The sequence below is a fragment of the Pseudopipra pipra genome, chromosome W, assembly GCF_036250125.1.
Source record: "Pseudopipra pipra isolate bDixPip1 chromosome W, bDixPip1.hap1, whole genome shotgun sequence".
Taxonomy (NCBI): domain Eukaryota; kingdom Metazoa; phylum Chordata; class Aves; order Passeriformes; family Pipridae; genus Pseudopipra; species Pseudopipra pipra.
In genome coordinates, this window is record NC_087580.1 from 1,299,122 (window position 1) to 1,312,449 (window position 13,328).

At 40.4% G+C, this 13,328-nt stretch overlaps 1 pseudogene; it reads left to right on the top strand.

Annotated features, from left to right (window-relative positions):
• The first annotated feature begins 189 nt into the window (after positions 1–189).
• The window catches only part of LOC135405959 (dynein axonemal heavy chain 5-like), a 28,927-nt pseudogene continuing 15,788 nt past the window's right edge, over positions 190–13,328 (top strand).

Consider the following 13,328-nt stretch of genomic DNA (forward strand, 5'->3'; position numbering starts at 1 on the left):
GCCTGCAATCGGCACAGGTCAATCAGTGCCATTGGAAGGGGCGGGGCTGTTGCTCAGAGAACAGCCGGGTTGCCAGTGAGCAGCCAATGGGGAGCTACCCAGAGGCAGCCAATGGGAAAGCTGCGCGGGGGCACGAAGGGGCAGCCAATGGGAGGGTGCGATGGAGCAAATGTAGCCAATGAGCAGCCAATGGGACACCGAGCGGACGGACAGGCAGCCAATGAGGAGCCGTCGCCAGGGGAAGGCGCTGAGCGACTGCGCACGCTCCGAGAGAGGAAGACCTTGAGCCTTCACCCCCGCGACCACCGAGACGAGCAGCAGAGAGAAGTGCGCAGGGCCAGGGATCATGCATCCTTGGCGCATGAGAAACACTATCTGCCTGCTGAGCAGAGGTTACACCAGGTGTCCCGAGATTTACAGAGAGCACCGCCCACTGTCGGGGGGTCATGAATATGTAACACACGTGACGTCTTGATCAGGACGGGATCTACATCTGATACCGCACTGATGGAAGCCCTTTCAACCCAAGGCGACTGAAGGCCCACACCAAGACCTTAAACCATCTTGTCCAGGAGCTGCTTTATGCTGATGACGCCGCCCTCGTCGCTCACACAGAAGCAGCTCTGCAGCGTTTAACATCCTGCTTTGCTGAGGCTGCTGAGCTCTTTGGGCTGGAAGTCAGCTTAAAGAAAACAGAAGTTCTCCATCAACCTGCACCTCAGGAAGTCTTCCATCATCCCCACATCACCATTGGCCAATCAGAGCTCAAATCAGTGCAGCAGTTTAATTACCTGGGCAGCCTCATCTCCTCGGATGGTGAGACTGACGGAGAGATGGACAACAGGTTAGCAAAGGCATAGAGAGCTTTTGGAAAACTCCATAAAAGAGTTTGGCGAAATAAACACTTGAAGAAAAGCACAAAGATCAGTGTTTACAGAGCCATTGTGCTGTCTACTCTCTTATATGGGTCCGAATCATGGGTCATCTACAGCCACCACCTGCGACTCCTGGAACGCTTCCATCAACGCTGCCTCCGTACAATCCTAAACATCCACTGGTCAGATGATGTGACCAATCCATCTGTTCTAGAACAGGCAGCAGTCACAAGTATTGAGACCATGTTGCTGAGAACACAGCTGTGCTGGGCAGGGCACGTCTCCAGGATGAAGGACCAACCACCCCCTCCCTAAGATCGTGCTCTGTGGTGAACTTGCCACCGACTGCTGCAAGAGAGGAGCCCCGAAGAGGAGATACAAGGACTGCCTGAAACAACATCTCAGCCTTGGCCACATTGATCTTCATCACTGGTCTACTCTGGCCTCCAGTCGGGAGGTCTGGAGACACCCCATCTCTAACGCTGCTGCTTCTTTTGAGAACGCAGCAGGATCACCATCGAGGAGAAAAGACAACGCAGAAAGAACCGTGTCCTGTCGATCCCATCCAAGGAGTCTTTCTGCTCTGCCTTTTGCAACTGGACGTGTCTATCTCGTATTGACCTCTTTAGCCACCAGTGTGCTTGTAGCAAATGTGGGCAGAGCCCTTCCCAAATCTTCGTTCGCGAACCCCAGCCATGATTTTGGATATTAATTTGGGAGTCTGGACTCATTGGTTTATTTAGTTCTGGAACTGGTCTTTGGTTTATTTGGTTTTGGAAACAGGTATTTGGTTAATTTTGTATTATGGGTACTTCAGGTTGCAAAGAAAGAATCTTGAAGAAATCCTTTCTGCTATTTTGGATATTAACTTGTGATTTCTGGACGTATAAGTTGATTTGGTTTGGAAACTGGTATTTGGTTTATTTTGTATCCTTGAACCATTGGAAACAAATTGGGACCCCCTTGGAGGGACAAAGCTGTTGATGCTCCAGGGGTTCCAGGACCCTGAGGATTCCAGTGCCCACTGAAAGTGTTATTCAGGGAGATCCTCTCGGTCCCTGGATGCAGGGAGTTCCAAGCAAGATCCCTGGGATTTTATTAAGGCATTAAAAGGTTTATAAAAGCTATATAAAGGTATATAAAAGGTATATAAAATATATAAAAGGTGTACGTAACCAACATAGAAATAGAGCTCTATAATGTAATATGATTGACTTATAAAAAGTTGTGATAGAACTGTAAAAGAAGAGATGTGATGCCTCAGAGCTTTTTGGGCTGCCCAGGGAGGTGGTGGAGTCACCGTCCCTGGAGGTGTTTAAGCAAAGACTGGCCATGGCACTGAGTGCCGTGCTCTGCTTGACGTGCTGGGGATGGGGCGTAGGCTGGACACCGGTTGATCTCACAAGTCTCTGCCAACCTCATGGACTCTGGGCTTCTGTGCCACCCCAGCTTTTGGGGACAGCGTGCTGGTGGCTCAGAGGTTCCGTCCTTGCCTTGCCTTGCCCATCTCCTGGCTGCCAGGCAAGGGCCTTGTGACATCACAGCCTCTGTGGAACAGCGCGGGGGCTGAAAACTGTCAGTGCTGTGTCCCCGTGCCCAGAGCCTGGGCAGAAGTCGGCTGGCAGGGACGGGCAGAGACTGTGCAGAGGTGTCAGCTCGTCCCGCAGCAGCACGATGCCCAGCCAGGGCATCTCCTGGCTCCTCAGGCTCTCGGTGCTCCTGCTCTTGCCTGGCCCACTCGAGCCTTGCAGCCGTGCCACAGGTGCCATTGCTGAGAACCGGGGTTTTCCTTGGATGGCCCCTTGCCAGAAAAGGCAGGAGAGGCTGGAGAGAGGGGAAGGAGGGGGGTCAGGCCGCTGGGATGGTGCCGGCGGGCCGTGAGCCCGAAGCCAGCAAGGCCTTGGGCCCACACGGTGTCAGGGGAGGACTGAGAGCCCCCAGGGAGGAGGAAAGCTGGGCAGGCCCCAAGGCTGCTGGGCCTCTTCCTTGCCAGCCCTTTGGCCAAGGCCCCGAGGCAGAGGTGGGGCTCAGCCCCTGCACAGCAATGGGGCACAGGCTGAGCCCCAGGGACACCAGAGCCAGGCAGCCTGAGCTCTTCTTCCTGCAGCGTCTGCCTGGGGCAGCCCAGCCAGGCCTGAGTCTCTGCAGGAGAGGCCAAGCCCAGCCAGAGAGGGCTCAGCCCTCTGAGGCTGCACTCACTGCAAAGGGAACAAAACATTGGCCCAGAGGACATCCTGCCCCCAAATGGAGAACTGGAAAGGTCAGGAATAAAAAAGTCACCCCCCTCCATTCTTCAAGAAATGTTCAGACCTCTTTCCTAAAAGCATCCAGGACTCGGGTCACCCAATTTTCTCTCTGAGAAGGGTTTTCCATGGTTCCCCTCAATTCCCAGGTTCAAAGGGGTCCCAGCACACTTTGGGATGCGTTGGATGCTGTGTTGGGGTGCAGATGTTCCCCCAAAGCTCCCTCAGAACAGGGTGACACAAGGGGGGGGAGTGGCGGTCTGAAAAATAAAAACTAGACACGATCCCAGTATGGGGAAACTGGAATAGTTTATTGAACACGAGAACACTATTTTAAAGGCATCTGGGGCTGTATGTTAATGAAGGGGATAACCTATGTTAATTGGGGAGTTACACAAATTTTTACTGCAATTTCCAAATAGTTAATTTTTCTTCTAGTAGGATTACATGGGGGACAGAGGGATTACAGGGGTTTAGACATGGTTTGATACAATCATCTCAAAAGTCCTTTCTGATTTCTGCTGGAGCCAAGCTTGATCCATGAGGTAGAACTTTAACAGGTCTTGTGAGAAGGGTCCAGCTCCTTCAGATCACAAGGTTTTTGTCAGCCCTTGTTTTCCTTTGCTGAAAGCTGGGTTTGGGTTCCCACATCTGCCCCTTTTTTTTTTTTTATTTTTCTAAAAAACAAAAAACTCGGAAAAAACTTTGATCAAACGTTTGCTAATGCAAGACAAAATACAAGGGAATACAAATATTACCTTAAATGTTTTCTTTAACTAGAGTATTAAATTTATCATGCTAACTAAACATGTAATCTAAGTTTTGATTACTATTTTTTTCTTCAACTTATCAATGCTTTGATGCATTAGTTCAGAGTGAGTAATAACAAATTCTATAGCTGCATTTTAGAAGCAAATGTATTCTTAAATGGATCTAACAAGAAACATTGCAGTCTTACTTTTAATACCACAAGTGAAATTAATGTTAGCAAGGAGGCTCCTTTTTCAAGGCAATGTACAGCCTTTTATATACCTGAGATGGAAAGTACGATTATGCAAAGGCGTGTCAGAATAGTTTTGGCCACAAGGTTTGGCATTATAAAGGCATGTGAAGGAATCCGAGCTGTTTTAAGGCATTCTGCATGTTGCTACATAAATTGTTTTCTTAAACTTAGCACTAACATTAAGAACATTAAACCAACCAGAAAGACTATTAGATACTTTTGGATATAGAAAAGTAAACAAGGAACAAAATGCAAGAAGGAAAAATTCCCAACAATGCTAAACTAAATAACTCTGAATTAATATAAAACTTGTTTAAACAACTTAACTTATTTCTATTATTTCTTATTAGAAATTACTCTTATAAAATCTTATTTAAGCTATCCTCTAAAGATTCTATTGACTTATAAGCGATTGATTTTGAACCAAACTTAATAACTTGATGACTTCAGGGTTCGTGTGCTCCTGACTTTTACCTGAAAGTGTTTTTTTAGTGTTTGTTTTTGAAAACTTTTATTTAACCTAAAACATTTCTGCAAATGAAATTCTATTCAACTCAGGGTGATATGTTTTCTGTTTTTTATCTAAGGGTGTTTGTGCATGTGTGAGGTAATGTGCATTTGTGTATAAATCAGAACATATTAATTATTGTATTTTCACACGCATGCGTACATTCACACATTCATACTCGATGGCCATCGAACAAACATCATACAAACATACTTTTGGGTTTCATTTTACAGTGTCTTTTGGTTATGAACTGAGAAATTGGCGTTTTTTGTTTCTCACCCTTAGATTAGTAATATATGTTTTCTGTTTTTTATGATAGTATAACCTGTAAAAACATAAGCATATTTTACTTCATGTTCAATTTAAATTTCAAATATATATAAACATTCCTATAGTTCAAGGATAAAATATATACTTCTTCTATTTTTAAGGCAAATATATGTCTTTCTGTGTTAATTTGGCTTTTGGACTTAAGGAAAATTGTTATTGTGAAAACTTTAAAATTTTCAAAAATACAGCTATGCATACATTTAAAACAATTTGGCTATTAGTTACGGAAGGGTGTCTTCATGCAGCAAAGGGTCTTTGCTTCCCTCGCTTCCCCCCCCTTTTTCCTTTTGTTTGTTTGTTTTTGCGCAGGGGGACAATCTCTCCATTGGTAGCGTTTTGTTCGCCTTACTCACACTGTGAAACTGAAACAGTTAGGTTAATAAACAAAAGGGTTTCCAAAAAAAGACCAGTTCTTAGTTTAGGCTGCAAAGAAAAGGGAAAAAAAAATCAAGGAAGGGGGTTTTTGCTGCTTTGACTACTGCTGAAGTCGGCAGCTTTGTGTCTGCCCCACTCCCTGGGGTCCCTCTGTTCCTGGGTTTGTCTCGTGCTGTTGCCGCTGGGTTTCCGCTCGCTCCCTCCTTCGCCGACGGTCCCGCTGGGGCTCTTTCCTCCCTCGGACCTTTCCCGGAGCCCCCCGGGGATTCTGTGGGATCCTTCCCTCCGCTCACGCTCCATAGCCCCGGTTTTTGCACACCTCGTGCGCTGCTTGTGTTTGTTTTTCCCGGTGCCTCTTTCGGTTCCGGGTTCCGGGTCCTTCCTGCCTTCTGAGCGGTTCCCGCTCGGGTCCCGCTGCTGCTTCCGCCGGCGCGGGTCTCTCAGGGTCTCGTATAAAATTCTCCATGGCTTTAAAACTTTTGTAGCTTTTTCATTTCCCTGCGTTGCCTCTTCCCACAATCGCACCCCCACTCTGTCCCATAAAGCATCGTCTAAAAAGTTAGTTACATTCAGTTCTGCAAAGTTATGTTGAGCCCAGAGCAACAAGCTTTGTAAGGACGATTCGTCCAGTGTTTTTCCGTGCTGCTTTAGCACTTTTTGCAGGATTAAATAAGCATGATTTTGCTCAGTTGATACGTTTGACCCCATTGTACCCTACTTATTGTTACAAAGTCTTTAAAATAATTACCCAATCTGGAGTTCGTAGTCAGCTCACTCAGCAGTTCCCGCCTGCTGAGGACAAGTTTCCGTGCACGGCTTCCGTCTTCTTTCAGTTCTGACTACGCACACACCACCGAAACACAAGGAGTGCTGCTTCCCTTGGTCCAGCCAGCCGATGGCTGACGAATCTTCTAAATGTTAGAAGGTTCTCAGCCCCACGGTTGTGGCGACATTAGTGGCGGTCTGAAAAATAAAAACTAGACACGATCCCAGTATGGGGAAACTGGAATAGTTTATTGAACACGAGAACACTATTTTAAAGGCATCTGGGGCTGTATGTTAATGAAGGGGATAACCTATGTTAATTGGGGAGTTACACAAATTTTTACTGCAATTTCCAAATAGTTAATTTTTCTTCTAGTAGGATTACATGGGGGACAGAGGGATTACAGGGGTTTAGACATGGTTTGATACAATCATCTCAAAAGTCCTTTCTGATTTCTGCTGGAGCCAAGCTTGATCCATGAGGTAGAACTTTAACAGGTCTTGTGAGAAGGGTCCAGCTCTTTCAGATCACGAGGTTTTTGTCAGCCCTTGTTTTCCTTTGCTGAAAGCTGGGTTTGGGCTCCCACACTTTCATAATCCCTAGAAACTCTTAGCTTACAAAATATTACAATTCAGTGATTCACATAATGCTTAGCAAATGCCGTTTACATAAAATGTCTAGTCTGGATATAAAGGACATCTCAGATATATTTTGTTACATTTGAAATTTGACTAGATATGAAAGTGTACATTTGAAGCCTGTTAGCACCAGTGACTCCATTTGTTTAATGAATTTATTTTAATGAAACATAAACTGTGGGTAATTGGCTGGATGGGCAATGTCTGGTAAATAAATATGTTTGCAGAATACTGTAAATGTTAGGAAAAAAACATCAACTAGTTCATTATTACAATTTCATCTAAATGTTTAAAATCAAGGTTCATAGCATGATATTTTTATCACCTTTTAATCAGAAATTATTTTTAATTTCTGTTGTCTTAGTATGGAGGTCAGGTGCTAAGTATTCTGCAAGTATACAGGGAAGACAGTAGTACCACAATGTACAGTCTAAGGCAAGAAACACCAATTCAATGCAAACATGAAAGTATGAGAAAGAAAGTCCTTACTTTCTACAATTATCATTACACCAATAAATCACCTTGAAAAAAAGATGCCTGAAAACCATAAAGAGGAACTTGAGGGGTGATAATAGAGTGGCTCTGAAAGTATTTCTACCAGTTTAATGTTGATTTTTATCTTGGTGTGGAACCCTTTAATGGATGCCTAGCTAGTTATGTTAAAAATTATTATTAGTTTGTTTTACAGCGTTTTTAAAATCTAAGCTGAATGTGCTTTGTGCTTTGTGCATGTGTTAAAAATTAATCATGGTTATACTGAGGACTACATTTTAAAGCAAAGAATGTTTAAGGTCTTGTCCGATGTAACCACCTAATTTTCAAGGAGAAAAAAAAACAAACCAGAAGAGCCCTGGTCTTGGAATTGACCCTGCTGCAGTTTGACTTGGGGATGTTATCCAGGATAAAATGGAAGGTGCTAAAAGGTCCCTGTGAATTTCTACTGTGAAATTCTTGAGTAGTTGCACTCACAGGATGTAAAAACTGCAAATGTTCAGTGCTGCTTTGCTTCTACTTTTGCAGTTGCAAAATAGAAGTTTAGTTCTATGAGATCTGAGAGAGAATATGGTAATTTGATGCTACCTTTTCTTGTGGTCACAATTCTCACCTTAATACTAGTCTACTCATCAGACCATTGTTTTTTGCAGTAATTTAAACAAAATGAAATAATTTATAAATATTAAAAAACCATAAAGCTCGTTAACTAGTCATATCATAATATATAGATCTCTTTTTATATTTTTAGATCACTTCTTTGAATCACAAGTATTTTAGAAATCATTTAGAAGACAGCCTTTCTTTGGGAAGGCCTCCCTTAGTAGAAGATGTTGGAGAAGAGCTTGACCCAGCACTGGATAATGTTTTGGAAAGAAACATCATTAAAACAGGTTCAGCTAACAAGGTAAAAATAAAACAAATGAGCAAACAAGTGGAAATGCCCCTTTCCTTCCCTCCCCCCACCTTTGCCCTTAACAAAATAACGCCTACTAAATATAGGACTATGAAAAAGTAAAGTAATTTAAATTTGATTAATGCTAATACAAAAAAAAATAAAAAAGTAGAGTTTAAGATTACAAATGCTCAATATATTTAGTGTATAGAGTTCCTTATCCTTTTCCTTATGACAATTCAAAAAAAATGAAATAATCTGTGAATGGGCTACTTTAAGTGGTCCATAGGTATTCTCAGCAAATTGTTTGCATCAGTTGTATAATTTAAAACTGTATTTTTATGCCTTTAAACAAAAAAATGTAGCCCTTTTTCCTATATGAAGTATCTGAAAGAGTGTGTACTGGTTCTTGATATCTCAAGACTTCTTTTTAATACTTTTCTTAAGGTGAAAGTTGGTGATAAGGAAGTAGAAGTTATGGATGGCTTCAGACTTTACATTACTACAAAACTGTCAAATCCGTGTTACTCTCCTGAAATCAGTGCTCGAACCTCCATAATTGACTTTACTGTGACGATGAAAGGTCTTGAAAATCAACTCTTAGGCAGAGTCATTCTCACAGAGAAACAGGTAAAAGAATTGATTGTATCTGTTTTCCTGGTTGTACTTTTTACATTTACCTGTAGAATGCTTTACTTTAATTTTAATTTGTTACTTTCTATTACCATATTACAGGGTAACTTTCTGACTCTCTCTATTGTGATTATTCTTAATATAACCTATTTGTGATGATTTAAAAACTGGCACAGAAGCAATTGACTTATTTATGCGGAAGTTTCTATTTCTCTTTATTGTTGCAACCTTACCATGTTCACCTTATTTTTTTCTGCCTCAATGATTTACAACTTCATGAGAATGGCCTATGAAAAGGAAAAGGGCTTAGAATAAAAACTGATGTTCTTCTGTCTACACACTGTGGAGCTCAGGGCAACATAACCATGGATAGTTGGTGTCACCAACCTTTTGGTGAAAAGGATTTAGACTTAGCTACTTTCTTGCTCCAAGGGGAAACCTACTGATTTTGACTATGCAGATATATTAGTTGAGGAAGTCCAATTTCAGGATGACAATCCCAATCAACATGCCACCAGCAGTTCTGGAGAGAGGCTGATTGGTATTTTTTAAACTACTGAACACCTAATCCCTGTAGCTATAAAATCATGCAATGTTGGAGACACTATGACTGTGTATTTACTAAGATTTTGGCAATAGTTCCAGGCTACCTTCACTAGAGAGGAATGAGGTGAATGTCTTTGTTCCCTTAGTGTGGCATTTGTTGAGGTTCTCTTGTTCTTCCAGCACCACCTCCCCCCCTCGCCAAATGTAAGATGTTTCTCGTTAACGGTCTCAGTCATCTTGTTCATGTCAAGTAGTTGCATTTCATTCCCAAACAGTCCATGGATCTCATGAGAGAAATCACACTCATTCTGTGACGGTCTATATTTTGTCAGACAGGTTCATTGCACCATCAGCTTTGCTTCAACCACTGACAGCTTGACAACCCACTATGTAATGAAATTATCACTGTTTATCTGAAACATGCTGTGATGTGTATATTCACAAAGCCTTATGCCAAACTTCACTTCTTGGGCCTTGCAATACAGCACATTCCTTCAGATGAAAGTCAGTTTATCAACAAATTCCTCCAGTCATTGCAGTTTCTGTATGCTTGCTTGGAAGACACAGAAAGAGAGGAGCTTGACTTTTATCAGAGGTGCAAAGCAATAGACTGAGAAGTAACAGACTCAAGTTGGTACATGGGGAATTCTGATTAGATATCAGGAAAAAATAATTACATTGAGAGCGGTCAAAACCAGGAACAGATTACCCAGGAATCCAAGAACAGATTACTGTGTGATTTTGTGGAATTTCCATTCTTGGAAGGGTTCAAGACTCAACTGGACATTGCCCTGAGCAACTGAATTATTCGACATGCTTTGAGCAGGGGGTTGAACTAGCTAATTTCTGTAGGTGCCTTCCAAATTAAAATTATTCTACTATCTGGCTGTCTCTTTGCCACTAACAGGGAATGTCTAATGAGTGGACATACTACGCTTTCTGAACCAGATTCTCAGAGTAGTATACTCACTACTGTTTTGTTTGAGACCACCTGGGGGATATTTTTGCTAGATAAATGACAAGTGGGCTGCCTGACAGAAAGGGAGAGTTCTATAGAATATACGTACCACTTTACAGTTTACTTTGCCTCTGTTCATACATCCTGTGGTTCAAGGTTTCCTGAAGAGTCAATTTGAAATATCCTGTGATCCAATACCTTTTTTTCTGTGGTATCTAATTATGCATCTTTGGGAATTTGGGCATTCCTCTCTTAAGTGTCTGGATTCTTGCTACCTTTTGTAGCCTTTGGAAGGGAAGTGATGGAATTGTTTAGCTGTGAGGCAGTTTGCCAAATGATTTGAGCAGTATCACTGCTTTGTGATATCCAGTGTTAGAATGTATGTGAGGAAATTCTATCCCAAAAAGAGATTATTTCTCTGAAATTAGTGTTCTTCAGGATTTGCATGCACATTCCTATCCTTCTTGCCATTCCACTGTCTCTGATACAGTTCTGATCTTAGAAAGAATGAGATTTAGACATGCAAGAAGGAAAAGGAGTGTTTACACCTCATCATTTGAAGTTTCTGCAGAGTCTAACTATCTGCTACTGTGTTGTTTGGTATGCTCATTAGTAAAATCTGTGTCAAATACATTTCACAGAATTGATTGATTACTGATAAGAATGCTGGTACTGATTTCTTCTCTTCTATCAGAATGTTAAACCAATTCCAAGATGTGAGTGAAGCATGAGAAGGTCAAAGGGCAGCTGGCACATCTGTATAAATTTAATTATACTCTATTTCATGGAATAATTGGATTTGAGAGACTTGATATATGTCTGAATGTAGTATAACATGTTATTTTATTGATATCCTTATTTTGATACATTAGCTGTTAAGAAATTTGACAAAAAATTTTTTATTTAGTGTCATGGATATGTCAGATTAGTAGTGGAGTTATAACATGCAAGAACTGTTTATGGGTTTTTGAATTTTCACATTCATATTTCAAGATCTGTGCTGGAAAAAGGCTCAGGATTCGTAAGGAACAAATTCTTGTACTTGTGAATCATTTTTGATAGAATGATATAAGCTATTTAGCAGCTTTTATATTTTATGGATATTAACAAGAACTAGCGTACTTTGTTACAGACTGTAAAATGTCATCTGCTTGTGAAAGGAATTCCATAAAGCCGGATTCAAAACAGCCTCTTTGATGCAAGTTCCTTAAATTTATGTACATGGCAACTTGGCTTAGTTTTTCTTCATCCTTGCTGTTCTGACTGGAAATTTTTGAAGTTACGAAGAAAACTTTTAACTGTGTCCACTTTCTGATCTGCAAAAAGTATTTTAAGAGCTTAATAGATGGATTTTTTTCACTAAGGTTCTCATCTAAGAATCCTTCACTTTAGTTTGTTAATTCTGTTTCCAACTTGTTTCTCAGGCTCTTCTTGTGCGGAAAACAGCTTTCAGTTTTTAAAATGCATTGCACTCCAAAGTATGTTTAACCTTTTAAACTGAACTCAGCAAAACGTGAAACTTAATTTGGCTCAGCATGTTAATTATTATATTTAATTGGATGCTAACTTTCTTTTAATACTATACTTTTAAAAAAAGGTTTCTGATTCATCAAACTTACATGATGCTTGTCTTGCTTCCTAAAATTGTTACCTGTTTTTCTTTAGTTTCACAAGGCATCAGTTGATTAAAATGCAGTTAACTGTAGTTTTCTTGTCTGTTTTCATCAGTTTTTGTCAGAATCTTTTGAATCTGTAAGCACATCTCTTAAGTTATGTGGCATTTACATTATTCTATAATGACTGTAAAATAATATTTTCTACCTGATGATGATGTTTCAATGTACCTTTTGTACAAGTGACAAGAAAAAACCCTAAATCTGATACTAATACAATGATTTTTCTTAATTTCCTTTTTAAGGTAAAAGGACATTCTTTGAAAGAAATGAATACTTGAATTACTTAGGAATGTAAGGAGAATGTAGGGTGAGAAGACCGCAAGTTTGGAATGCGAGAAAACAAAATAGCAATATCCAACTTGTAACAGTGTTTCAAATCTGTATAAATGAAGGCTACTCAAATGTGGGAATAAACCCTTTCCTTAAGCCTTGCTGAGGTCTCAGATCCATTAAGCCTCTAGTGCTATTTGAGAGGTTATGTATTTCTTAGTGTTGTCCCTGTTTATTTGGAATATTAGCAGCCAGTGAGCAGTGCAGAAGTGGACTTGGCAAAGGTGAACACACAACTTCCAAGTTAGTTCAAATTGTTCACCAGACCTTTGTAAACAAAGAAGGAGTACTTCTGTAGACATAGCCAATATTTCTACCAACTGGCTCACTTACTGCTGATTCATATCTTATAAAGACTCTTAACCCATCCGGTCTCTATTCTTTCTTTTTATTTCACTGTAATGTATTGAAACATTTTGTAATATTTCAATAGAGGATTTTTATCTCTGAGCAATTAATTTGTAATAAGTTTTTAAAGGTTAATTTAAAAAGTATTATAAGAATGAACTGAAAGGACTATTATCTGTGAAGAATATTTTTTTTTAGATATTTCAAACAGGTTTGGTGTTTTTTTTAATGTGAAACTGTTGATTAACAGGTGTCCATCTTTTATATAAGAGCACTGGAAAACAAACTAGGTACATAAACCACACAGACTATATTATAAAAAATAATCAAATAAACACTTACGTTCTACATATTTTCTTAATCAATGAAGCATTTTAGTGAAAGGCTTCCATCATCCCTGTTTGATGGAAGAATATTTTCAGAGGCACTTTTTGAAATATTTGCTGCTTAATTTGATGACTTAGGATGGCCATTGTAACTGAGACTAAATTTTCAATATGCTGATTAAAAAACAAGGCATAAATGAGGATGAGATCAGATGGAGTGGAAAAAAAAAGTCCTATACCTGGAAAGGTCTTTGCACTTGTCTTTTCTGAAACAGAAAGGAAAGAAAAACAATTACTATTCTGAGCATCTTATTCTTTTAGGGCATGATATGAGGATGTTCCATAGTATTTATTGAAAAGAGTTGTTAATGCCTACTTATGTAGCC